The sequence below is a fragment of the Nesoenas mayeri genome (assembly GCF_963082525.1).
Source record: "Nesoenas mayeri genome assembly, chromosome: 2".
NCBI classification, from domain to species: Eukaryota; Metazoa; Chordata; class Aves; order Columbiformes; family Columbidae; genus Nesoenas; species Nesoenas mayeri.
In genome coordinates, this window is record NC_137543.1 from 150,063,354 (window position 1) to 150,075,810 (window position 12,457).

The following is a 12,457-nucleotide window of genomic DNA, read 5'->3' on the forward strand; positions in this document are numbered from 1 at the left end:
GGATGGTAACTACAGATATAACTATGGCATTGGATGCAATCATAATCACAAAAGGGAGATATTCTGAGGTACAGAAATTGCAAATTCAGTCCTTGCTGTTAGCAGTTCAGCCACAGGGGCCATTTAACAAAAGATCCCTGAGTTAATGATTGCTGTTCTATGACAGGGCTATTGGACTTATTATACACTGAACACGAAGGTCTCTGATCCATTTCGTGCCTTGTTTCCTGCTTGGGTTTCAGCACCACATGGTGATAACTGTCTGCTTCATGCAGGAAAGCATTCTGCTGTGATATCAGTGAGTGATAGTATCAGAAGAACATCCATTTTTCTATGAATTTAAACTATTGCCGCAGTTAGGTGCAATTATTGAGAATCCCTGTAGAGTCGTACAAAAATGTTGTCTCTGTCCAAAGATGTTGATTCTGGAATGTAGCAGTGCCTGTCTATGACATTCTTAGTTTGGGGTCTCAGTGGCTGCTATAAATTGTACCCTGGAAAATGGTTACTGGGACTAGAAAGTGTAGTGCTGCATTTCAAGCTCTATTTTAAGTACCAGTGGATTTGTCAAACCATATATATAATTTAAATCAAATTTATGTGGTGAAAATAAGTTGAAGATGAACCAATGGAAGAAGATGGCTTCATAACAAAGAATATTGACTTTGCATATTAACTTCATTAACTTAATGCTGTCTCTCGTGTATTGGAAAATTGTTCAAGTGAGAATAATAGCTTTTGAACTACTTACAGGCTAATAGGTAGTGATTGTAGTCACTAAGACTTTGAATAGCTGTGACTGTTGATTACACAGATTAAATGTGAGTGCAGTTTTCAATATGGCTGATTTTCCAAAACCTCATTTTCTGTCCTTCCTTTTGACTTTCATGGCTAATGACACTGACTTCTAATGCATATTAAATTTCAGGAGTGGGAAATTAAATTCCTCTTCCTCCATCTCATAGTAGAGACATGAGTGCAGAAGCATGCCATAAGCTTATTTTAAATTGTCCAAGATTGAAGCTATATTAGTCAAATACAAGATTGCATTAGTGGTAATTCCCATACAGTGGGACATGCTCTGTTTAAACAGCTGATTGGTTATAGATGTTTGTATTATTCATAGCACTAATTTTTCATGCACTCCACCCCTTATGTTTTTTTCTCCTCATATCTGGACTGTGTGTCTCTTTGCATCCACTGTGATTTCACAGTGAATGCTGGTTCCCAAGTTCTTTCTCTATTCTATTCTTTTTTCCCTCTTTTTTTTTTTTTTTTTTCTCTCCAGGGCCTAATTATGAAACAGCTTCAAATAAATACAATTTTTTAACAAAAAACATTCTGCTTCCTGTGAACAATGGGCTGAATTTTTCTCTTTATTCTTGGGGAGTTCTTATTCAGTTGGAGTGCTTTGCAGTTGGCTGGGCCTGAGATTTCTGGGAGCTGTAATTGTGTCTCATTAATTCTTACAGTAATGTAGGGTAACTATAAGGAGCATGCAATTAGTGCTCTGGTCAATGAATAGAGCAGTTAATCAGCAGACAAAGGATGGGGCTCAGGACCTATTAGGCTGAAAGGAAGTGTTACTATTGTCACAGGCGGTAGGAATGCATGCAGACATGCCTTAAAGTTGAACTGTTTAAGGGGACTGTGTTTGTCTTTTTGCTAAACCAGTTTTCCTACCTATTCCACTGCTAGAGAGAGATTCATTTAAGGTTGTTAGAAGTCGGAGAGCACGTCGGAGGTTTTGAGGGACTGAACAGTCTGCTTAGTGTATTCTCTTGCCTTAACAGAGGCAGCTCCAGGGTTTATCCAGAGTAAAAAGTGGCCAAAGAGATGTAAGGCTTCCTTAGCTGTTACTCCTCGTCAGAATAATGGTCGGTGAATGGAGGAAACCCATAAAGTTTAAATCAGCCATTGTGCAGATTGTCACTCAGTCATACTCTGCATGTTTGTCTTCATAATGAACCTTGTTTGTTCTGAATGGCTGTGCTTTCAGGGCATGTAAATGTATGCAAATACTCATAACAGTTTAAAAATGGTAGCTCTTATGGTAACAACCTTTCCTAGTCTTATGAAGCCCTGTCTTTTGCTATATCTAGGGTTTAAAATACAAGAATTACTCCAACTCTAGGCAGTGCTTTGGGGTTTTTTTGCTAGCTCCAGATCAGAACTTCCAGTTTTTTCTGCCTTTGAAAAAATATGAACCTCCTGAATCCTGTGAAATGTTATGACGTATGATGGTTATAAAGAAAAAGGCTTTATCAATAAAACACTGCCCTTGAGTAACTCTTATTTCTAGTAGGCATTGCTTCAAATAGAAAGTAATTTATTCTCTTAAGAAAAACAGACACTTGGCATAAAAAAGCAGTAATTAAAATAACTTTTTTTTTTTTTTAAGAAAATTGAACTTTAATAATTAACTTGTATCCAGAGCCTAGTGTTTTTCTCAAAAGTGAAAGTAATTTTTTACTGTCTTCTTTGTATTAACAGGTCTGTAGCTTTATCTCTTCTTATGGTATTCACATCATCAGCAACGAACGTTAGAAGAATAAAGTCTCTTAGGCTTTATATTAAGGATTCAATTATTCTATATAATTAGCCCTGATTTGTTAAATATTTGAAACATTTTCTATGCTTAGGTATGGAACAGCATACTGGAGTGATCTGAACCACAAATGACTTGTACCTTTACTCGGAAAATGCTTCTTATCAAATAATAAGGAAGATTAAGCCTAAGTCCTCTCTCTCTTTTTCTGTTTGGATTTTATTCCCACAAGAAATATCAGTTTTGTCCACAATATCTTGTGTGTTTCTGTTCCCTTGAAATACAAAGAGGCAATGGATTCTGGTATAAATTAGGTAGATTTAATGAAATATATGAGTTGTAACTTGCACCTGGAATATAAAGTACTTGAGTGAGGCATAAGGTATTTTGCTGATGCCATCATTGTCACCTGTCTGGTTTTTCATTCTTCTGTGCCTGTTTTTGAAACACTTAGGGGCTGTGGAGTCTTGAGAATAACAGTGTTTGTATGCCATACACAGCAAATCTTTCCAAGGTCACATTTTCCTTTACTGTGTCTTTTAAGGAAGCAGGGCAGACTTACCCTACAAAATGACAAAAAGGTACTATTTCCACACTCAGAAGCTGGCTCTTACCTCATATATGCTACTTTTCCATTTAGTTAGAAAGTGATTTCTCATCTGGAGTCAGCCAGCATCCAAAATATTGCTGCTCAGTATCATTGATAAACATTATAAGTTTAACAGAAATTATTTTTTTTTCTCACCCCCAGTACAGTTTTTCCTGTACGCAGGTTCAGTCATAGCGAGCAATTAATCTGGAAGGGGTCTTAAATAATTCCAAGGACACTTAGTTGGGGGATAGCAGATTAATAGTGGTTTTCCATAAGAGCACGTTGTTATGACTGGAATAGGTGTTATTACAGAAATGATAAACACTCCTTAATATGTAAGGGTTGATTAAAAGTCTGTAACCTTTTTTAAATTAACAAAATATCCACTTCTGTATCTCTCTTTACATAGAAACCTGTATTTTTACTAAAAAGAACTAGTGTTACTCTGAGGGACAGTGTAGGGTAAGGTAGATTAAACAATTCTGTTGCTGATTTGAGGACTTCTCTTTTTCTCGTTTACAATATAGTGTGGATCTTACCTGGTATCCTTGCCCTATTGCACAAATCTCAACTCCGCAAGAATCCCAGGACAGAAAATGTTTATAGATGTTAACTAAAAATGTAATATCACTGTATTTTAAAGTGCATGAGCTTTAAATAACTCCTTCTGCATATGTCCTCTTTCTTCTTGTACAAGATGACATTGACTATCATAACATAAACACATGGATGTTGCTCTCTAATTTAAGCTAGTTGTCTATGCTTCTTCATCCGTTGTTAGAACGAAGTATCATGCCCAGGCCATCTGTCCTATCTGTTTTAAACTTTGTTCATAAGTATTTTTCTTCTTTAAGACCTTGTTGAAGATGTTGCTTAAGCTGCTACTGATTGCTAATTAGGAAAATACTGGATTTTAAAAGATGGCTGAAATGAGGTGAGGTGAATAACTCCATGGTGAAAATCATTCCATTATATCTATTTCAGGTATTATTTATAAAGCATTTCCATCCTGAAGACTCACCTTAGGGATAAGGCTGTGGTGCACACAACCAGTAAGTCATTTTCTTAATCAGTTGAGGAATAAATTTGTAGATTGTACAATACTTCTGGGTGAAATAGATCACTGAAGTCCCCTCTTTTTTTACCTGAAATGAGATTTGGAAAAGTAAGCTATATAAGTCCAAAACTGTGACTGCAAGAGTGCCTCCTTAACTGCAGACTAGCCCTGAGCTCCAAGACCGATTTCACTGTCATGATGCCTGGCAAGGTGTTGCAGCTGAGGTCCAAAATGGTCCTGTTTTGGCAAAGCTCATAGCTCTGCTCCTTGAGCTTGGCTGGGATCCAGGAATCAGGTGTTCTGGGATCAGAGTTACCTGGGAGAGCTGATCTGGTAAATGTTCCCAGAGCACACAATATCTGTGGGCAGCTTCATCTCCTCATAAAATGAGCTGCTACTGCTGGGAGAAAGACCGTTCAGCTCCCTTTTACATAACATTATAGTGGCTAGGTAGTCATCCAAGAAAGGTCTGGGTGGGCTTGCATCCATGTTGCATATTGCCTTGCAGACTCCCCAGCTCCTAGAGCAGAAGCTAGTCTGAGCTAGCAAAACAAAGTAGTTCTAGTCCTTTAATGGCTTTGCATATGAAATGGTTTGTCTGGAATTTGAACCAGAATCAATTCAGTGACCCAGAAGAGAATATGGAGTATTGGTGTGTGGCATGCTCTGTGCAATTTGTCACAGCAAATAAGCTGCTGTATAGGCTACTTGCTGCAACTGTTGTATAACATTTTCTATATACAGTTTCTTTAGCAAGTCTGCCTGACTGTAGCAAGATCATGAATTAAAATGGCTAGGAGCAAGAAATGGTATTCTTTCTGATGACAATGCTGAAAGAAAAGTTCTTGTGACTGGTGCTCCTCATTTTGCTGTAGTATCTACTAAAGTAGGAAATAAAACCCTTCCTGACCCATTGTTCCAGCTGTATTTGAGCTGTGATGATTTGGGGCATCTATGTACAACTCAGAAATTATGATTGACATCTTCACATTATTATTATAATGCAAAATATCTCTGCCTATCTGCTTTTGCTCTCAAATGCCTGCTGGAGGGATAATGGACACTGTACTTTGTATGTTTTGACTTACGTATAGGGAGGACTAATGGCAGCTGGGATATTTGTTTTCTTGCAAAGACCTAGAAAATGCAATGCAGAAAATGTCCATATTGGCAATAGCATGATGACAGATATTAATTGACAGGCAGAGAGGAAAGAAATTTGTTTGTTTTGTTTTGTTTTGTATTGTTTTTTGAAAGAATGAAGGGAAGGACCAGAGGAGAGTGTCCTAAAGACAAGTCTGACATGTATGAGAGGATTTTGGACAGTATGAACTTCTCCCAGGTGTGAAGTCCATAGTGATGGGAATTTGCCCAGAGCTGACAACCCTCACATTGGATCCCCTGACTGTTGGCTGCTGTACCTGCATGAGCTTCAAGTTTCATGTGATCCCCCTGAGTTGCACATAACTTTCTTCCTATCCACATTTATGTCTTACTATCACAAAGTAAGAACAGTCATACAGGATCAGACTAAACATCTGTCTAGCCGGGTATCCTGTTTCTGACAGCAGCCTGGGGGAGCATATAAGAAAATGTCAAGCATGTAATGATCCTTTCTTGGTGTACTCTCCTACCTTCTACTGAATCATGGCTTTGGGACTTCCTGAGCCAGAGATAATACTAACATTTTTCATCCCTCCTCTCAGTTCCATTAGTGGTGCAAGCCTTGGAGACTTACCTTCTGTTTTGTTTAAAACCATTTTCTTATTTTCTTATATGCAGTAACTTATGCAAGTGCTCTTTCTTATGCTGAACTGTAAAGCTTATACATCTTTTTCCCTGTTTAAATTCCTCTTTGGGATTCTCTTCCTCCTTGACATCTACCGGGTTAAGTTAGTTGTGAATTTATTTCTATTTACTCTGTTAGTCACTCATTAATGTGAGGGGAAGGGTGTGGGGGTCCCTAGGGAAGCTGCTGCCTGTACAGGCTCCAGCAGGATGGCTCCATTTTAGCTGCTGTGTTGGAGAACAGGGAGGAGTGAAGGTGCTCAGTCCAAGACAAAATAATTGAAAGCTAACAGTTCCAGGAGTCTTTCAACTCCAGAAACCTAGTGTTTCTGTGCAAGACCTGTTGTGCAACCCAGGTCCCAGTAGGACAGGAAGCAGACCAATTGCCACTTAGACTGTGTTTGAATGATGTGGATAATCAAATAGTAAAATCATTTATTTGGCTCCTGGTACCCAGCAAGTTGTGGCTGGTTCTTTCCTAAATCAAACCTTGTCTGAAATGGATAAACGGTGCTACACTGCACGCTGCCTCCCTCCCCCTTCTCTGCAGCAGGAAGCAAATGCCTCTGTGGAAGAACTGTGGTGTGAGCAAACACAATGTTGAGCCAGGAAATGTTTATGCAGGAGCACGTATGTGAGAACCTGAAGGAAAATGTAGATCTAAAAAAATCCCATACCCAACAACTACTTTCCCAATCCCCACCAGATGTAAAGGAGTTTAAAATTACTTGGTGTTTTAGTGCACATGGATTTTCATAAAATAGATTCTAGTGTAGTTGAATTCTGAATTAGATCAGTTCTTTCCAACTTCAGTATTTGCTGAAGCAATGAAGCCGCTGGAACACAAGTTGCAATCTGTGTGTCAGTTAATCCAGTGCTGACCCCTACTTTCTAGTCTCTGCAGAAAGATTCTTTTCTGCTTCAGAATCTTGTCAAACTACTTTGAATGCTCTTAATCCTACTCATACTTTGTGGTATAGGCCAGGCCAAAAAGATGTCCTCATAATTCAGTCCAGGCAAATTAGAAGATATTAAGGCCCATATTGAAAGGGTTTGCCTTCTAGGCAAACTCATGGTTCTATTGCTCAAATGTTTCACTGTGAAAGCAATGTCTTGTTCCTCCTCTGCTGATAGCAAAAATAGACTGAAATCACCTGCTTTTCCATCTTCCCCTTCACTTCCAGCTCTCAATAATTCTTGATGCCATGCAACTCTCTTTGTGCACCTCTCTTTTTCAGTTCAATCCCCCTTCTCTGTCACTTTCTCCTCAAATTTAGAATCCATCGGTTCTTCTTGGCATGTGGCCTCCCTGTTGCCAACTGTCTCTCAAAGGCAGTCAAATATTGCTGTTCTTGCTATTGATAAACAGATAAAAGAATCTACTGAGCAACCTGACGATAATAAATGGAAGAAAAGGTCTTTCTATCATAAGTATAGAATAATAGAATGTCCTGAGTTGGAGCGAGTTATGCTCTGCTTTTGCATTCTGCTGCTAAACTCTTCCTTGTTGAGACCAATTTTCAATGGATTGATCATGGGTTAATTTTACATTTTCTGGATCTGAGCTACTTTTATGTATAACAGGTTGGAGGCCATTTGTTAGAGATGCAGCAGCAATGCTAATTATTCTGTTATCTTTTTAGGTTTTCAATCATAGAACGTGTTAAAAAAAGTGCATTCTAAATTTCAAGGATGGGATTTTTTGCTTAGGCCAAGGAAACTTTCCTGTGCTTTGGAACAGAAAACATGGTACTAAGCTAGGATATAGAGCTGAGGATTCTTCATATGTAAAAAGTGCTATTATCTGCATTAACATTATTGTTACTGAAGGCCTCAAGTGAAAGGAGAGGACGAATGTAGACTTGAAGAATAATGAAGTTGCCATGTAATTATTTATGGGAATTCCTGCCTCTGTAGAAGAACATTGTGGAAAGCACTAACATAGTTCCTTAAAAAAAAGAAAGAAGTAGAAACAAGAGGTATCGTGGGTGAATTAAGGGCTTAAGTCACTCTGTTGGTACACAAAATAGGTATGAGGGTCTGAGGAAAGGGCTACAAATGCAAGTAAAGATTATGATCTTACGGTTTACGTAGTAGAGAAGGGTGCATGACAATGATACCCAGATTAAAGTGACGGAAGGGCATAGATCCAGTGAGTCACATATGAACAAGTCTCTCAGGCTACATTCCCTGCTCCTGGGCATTGCCTTTGTGTGCTGATGGTCTGGAGAGGTGGGGCTGTGTCTTGTAGACATCTAGCGTCTGAATCCACTCCCCCACTCCTGCTTTATCTTTGTCAGGTACAGTGGCTGTTGAAATATGACTTTGTGTGGGTGTGAATTGTTACCTGATTCGCTATGAAACTGTGTTTCTAGCCTTTCAGTAGCCCTATGGGCCCTACTCCATCCTTCCCTGCCATGTTGCCAACACTGCACGATTAAGCCAGCCAGGGGTTAGCTGTTGGTTTGTACAACCTAGTGTTACTGGTGCTGCTGAAGTTGTGGTTGGAGTCCACACAGTGGAATTGTACGATGACGTTCATGTGCCCATTAATGGATACTGTTGACACTCTGAATTGTTAAGGTATTGATGTTCTGCTGTGCCAAACACAGGAACTGGGGAGGCCTCAACTCCAGAGCACCTTTGATTAGAAGTAGAGATGGGCTGTTGGCAAGGTGTCATACAGGAATGGCTGAAACTTACCTAATGGGTTCTAAGCAAAATTTAAGAGGATTCAAAACATTTTTAAATAGTTGATTTATTTGCCTGTGTGTTGAGAATTCACTGCAGCCTCTCCATTCATCCCTCTGCCAGATTCACTGTGCTGTAACTCCTTTGCTCATGCTGTTTCCTACCTTCCAAACCAAGGCTTTGGTCCCGTGTGCCTCCCCACCCTTCTGTGTGAAGTTTCCCATCCCTGATGTGCATTGTGAGTACTTGATGGCAAGTGTCCTATGTGTTGAATTAAAATGATGATAATGAAAGACTGGGTAATTCAGCCATTTTGCTGCCCTTTTCAGTTATTATGAATTTTAAATCATATGTATTCACTGAAATTATGTTTTGCTGACTGAGTAGTTTACCATTAGGCTTATTTGCTATATCTTTAAAACTTGATGCCTGCTATCTTATCCATTGTTTTACAGATGTGTAAAAGGCTCTGAAAGCAGCCACATAGTGGAATTTAGCAGTGCATGATATATTTTATTAGGATTAAGAGCTTGTAAATTAATATAGTAGTTCTGAGAGCTTCAGGATATACCTGCCTGAAAAAAATAGCAATAGTAACTTGATATTATATTTGTATGTTTGCTTTTAGTTTGCAGAATGTCTCTGAGAGACAAACTTCCTGCTAGCCAATTTATTTTTTAGATAACAGGGACTGTCTAGAAGTACATTCAGAAGGAAAACACAGTAATTAATTTGTCACTGAAACCTGAGGGGTCCTCTTCCTCATATAGGTGATAATGAAGGTTTTGCATGTAATTAGCAAGAATAATTAGCACTTTTCTGGTAACAAATAGACTGAGTGGTTCTCTGCAAATAAATTAATTGTTGTGCTAACACAGGCAATTGTCTCTTTATTGTGTGACAATGCCCCTTGTTTACACTAAAGCCTATTTCAGACCTTAGCAGCTTTACACAAATAGGAAAGAGAATCTATAAAATTGTACCTCATCCATCTGCTTCTGAGAAACTTCAAGACCACCAAGGGACTTGTTTGTCAAGACTTGTTAAACAATTTGTAATCTTGAACGTGTGTTTCACTATATTAACAAATGACTTGTTCAAATCAATTTAGTGGGTAAGCCTGAAAAACCACACTAATCAATCAAGTGCTGACTCTGGGCACCTAGGAAAAGGAATGTCTCTGAAAAATAATATAGCAATAAATTCATAGGAAAGCTGAACAAATCCCAGGATTCCACATATAATCACATAACCAAGTGGAACTGTTTTTATGTGGCAGAAGTTCCTCATAATGCAAAATCACCCTGGGATGTGTGTGCTGTTTGCATCACTGCAGTAACAAGCTAAGGCTTCTCAGCTCTGCTACCACATACCCTCTGAGCAGCCTTGGTTTATACAAGGCTTGGTCAGCCCGTATTCTGTCATTTGCTGCTTTTGGAAGATCTAAAAAGCTATTGTTGAGCTCGTCTTTCTACTTCAAGTGTTTTCTGTTACCTCTTTTCTCCCTCTCTCTTTTTATTTTAATTTTTTTTTTCTTTCTCCTGTGTTTCCTCTGATTAGACACAACTGTAATTGCAGCAATAAGCTTACATTAACTTCTGGGTCTTCATAAGTGTGGAAGCTGTTGGTTCTGGTGAAGCCTGCGGACAGGTTTCATGCTCCCACGTATCTGTGGAGAGGAGGGGGGAGAAAATGTAGTTTGAAGATGGGATGGTGCAGGTATAGGGTTGGGTAAAGTAATAAATTTTGTTTGTGTGAAATATTGGCTCTTCTGTTTCTTGTTCCAGTAATAATTCTCCAGTCTTCCTCTGGAATTGAAACAATGAGAATATAATTGATGGGTGTCTCTTTCTGTTTGAGGGCAGGGTTACTGTATTTTCCCAAAATAACAATTTGTAATTTCATTTCCAAATGAGTATTTATATTGATGTGTGTTTTGATTTTTACTTTTTATTTGCTTGCTTTTCTCTAGTAGTCATGGCACTGTGCAGTGCTTTTATGAATATAAGTTAGGATAATTATAACAGTATAAAAATTAAATCTTGGAGCATAATGCCAGTAATTTTAGTGATGAATGTCTAAAAGTGCAGCAGAAGAATGAGTCCTGCATTTTTTTTAGTGAGAACTGTTTAATAGAGATAGTTTCCTGAAAAAAAAAAAGCAAGAAAAAAAAGAAAGCAAAGCACCAGTTTCCTAAACTGATATTTTCCCGCATGAAGTGCTTCAGTGAAAATTTAACCATGGGACCTACACCTCCCCTTTTCCTGCCTTACTGGAGAAATGCTACTCATCAGACCATTTTCGTGTTCTTCTTGTAGTTGACTAATAATGTGTATAAGAATGAGAAAACCACCAACAACCCCACAGCTAAACAATGCTTTTGCAAGTGTCTGTCCAATTGTGAAATTCAAGGCTTGTCCATGCTTGTGGCTGGTTGACCTCCATCCCTTTACACTAGCCTGGTGCATGTCAGCCAGCTAACTTCTCTTGTGAATCATGTCAAGTGGTGTACAGCTTTGGAAGTGTTGAGATGTTGGCTGAGTGAAATTGGATGAGTATAAAATATAAAGGTATTCACTACTAAAAGCACTGTTTGTGCATTTATCCAGTCTTCCCAGTGATATTCTGCAAAAATTTGTTAGGGTTCCTCTGCTGTTTGCTTGTGTGACCACCTAATATCCAACAGTCACCATAGCGAGATAATTTCTGGGTATAAATAATGGTGTCGAGAGGGCTATAATCTCTGGGTACCGTGCAACCAAGCCTTTTACTTTTTGCATGAAGTTTCGCAGTCCTGAGCTAAAATTTGGACTTGATTGTCCAAAGAGGAGAAAATTTGTTGACAATGTTAATATTAACTAACAGTTTATATGGATCTGAAGAGACAAATGGTTAATGAAAGTGGGCTCAGCCAACATAAAGCAGGAAAGAGGGATTGTGAATGAGGTGTGTCAATACTCAGATCAGCTTTAGGACCTCGCAGTATTTTGGAAGTTGTGTGGTTTTTGTGAGATATGAAAACTTCTGCCATTCAGCTTTGTATCCTCTTTCTGCCTGCTGGATTTTTAGGCTACCACTGTTTTGCTTCCTTGGTGTAGTGTAAATTTTCTATCCTGTTTTTCTTTCCTCTAAAGATGTGAGTACACAGCCTGTACTTGCACTTGTGTGGTGTCTCTCTTTACATTCTCTCTGTTGTTGTTGCTCTCTGTCTCTCTTTACCTTCTCTCAAAACAAATAGCTGACCAAGATTATGGCATTGAATGAGTTAAATCATAAAAAGTTTGAAGGAAAAACAGTTTTATTTTAGCAGCAGAGACAGAAAAGCATTCAAATTTTTCTGTCTCGCAGTTTCATTAGTGCCCTCAGCTTTGAGCCAACACAGGGCGTTATGAGGTGATTTGGCCAAGTTATACTACACAAGACTTTTCAAATAAAAAAGATATTTTATCATACTTTAAAAATTTCAATCCTTTTTGTCTACTGCAAAATTCTGTTTTTCTTGTACTCTGCTGATTGCTGACAGCTGGAAGAGAGAATTTAAGCCAAAGGATTATCATGTAGAGATGGCAATAACGATCTTGGTATAGCCCAGCAGAATAGTTGACACAGTCTGTGATCCACTCTGTGCTCCCTTTGCTCCCCGACAGCTCCTCAGCTCTGAGGGTGCCAATGGATGACCTGTCCTGGGTGCCTGTGTCCCCATCCCTGCTGCACTCCTTAGCACACCTCTGGTCTCGTATGGGATGTACATTAAATTCTAGGCTAGAATTGGTAAGCCCAG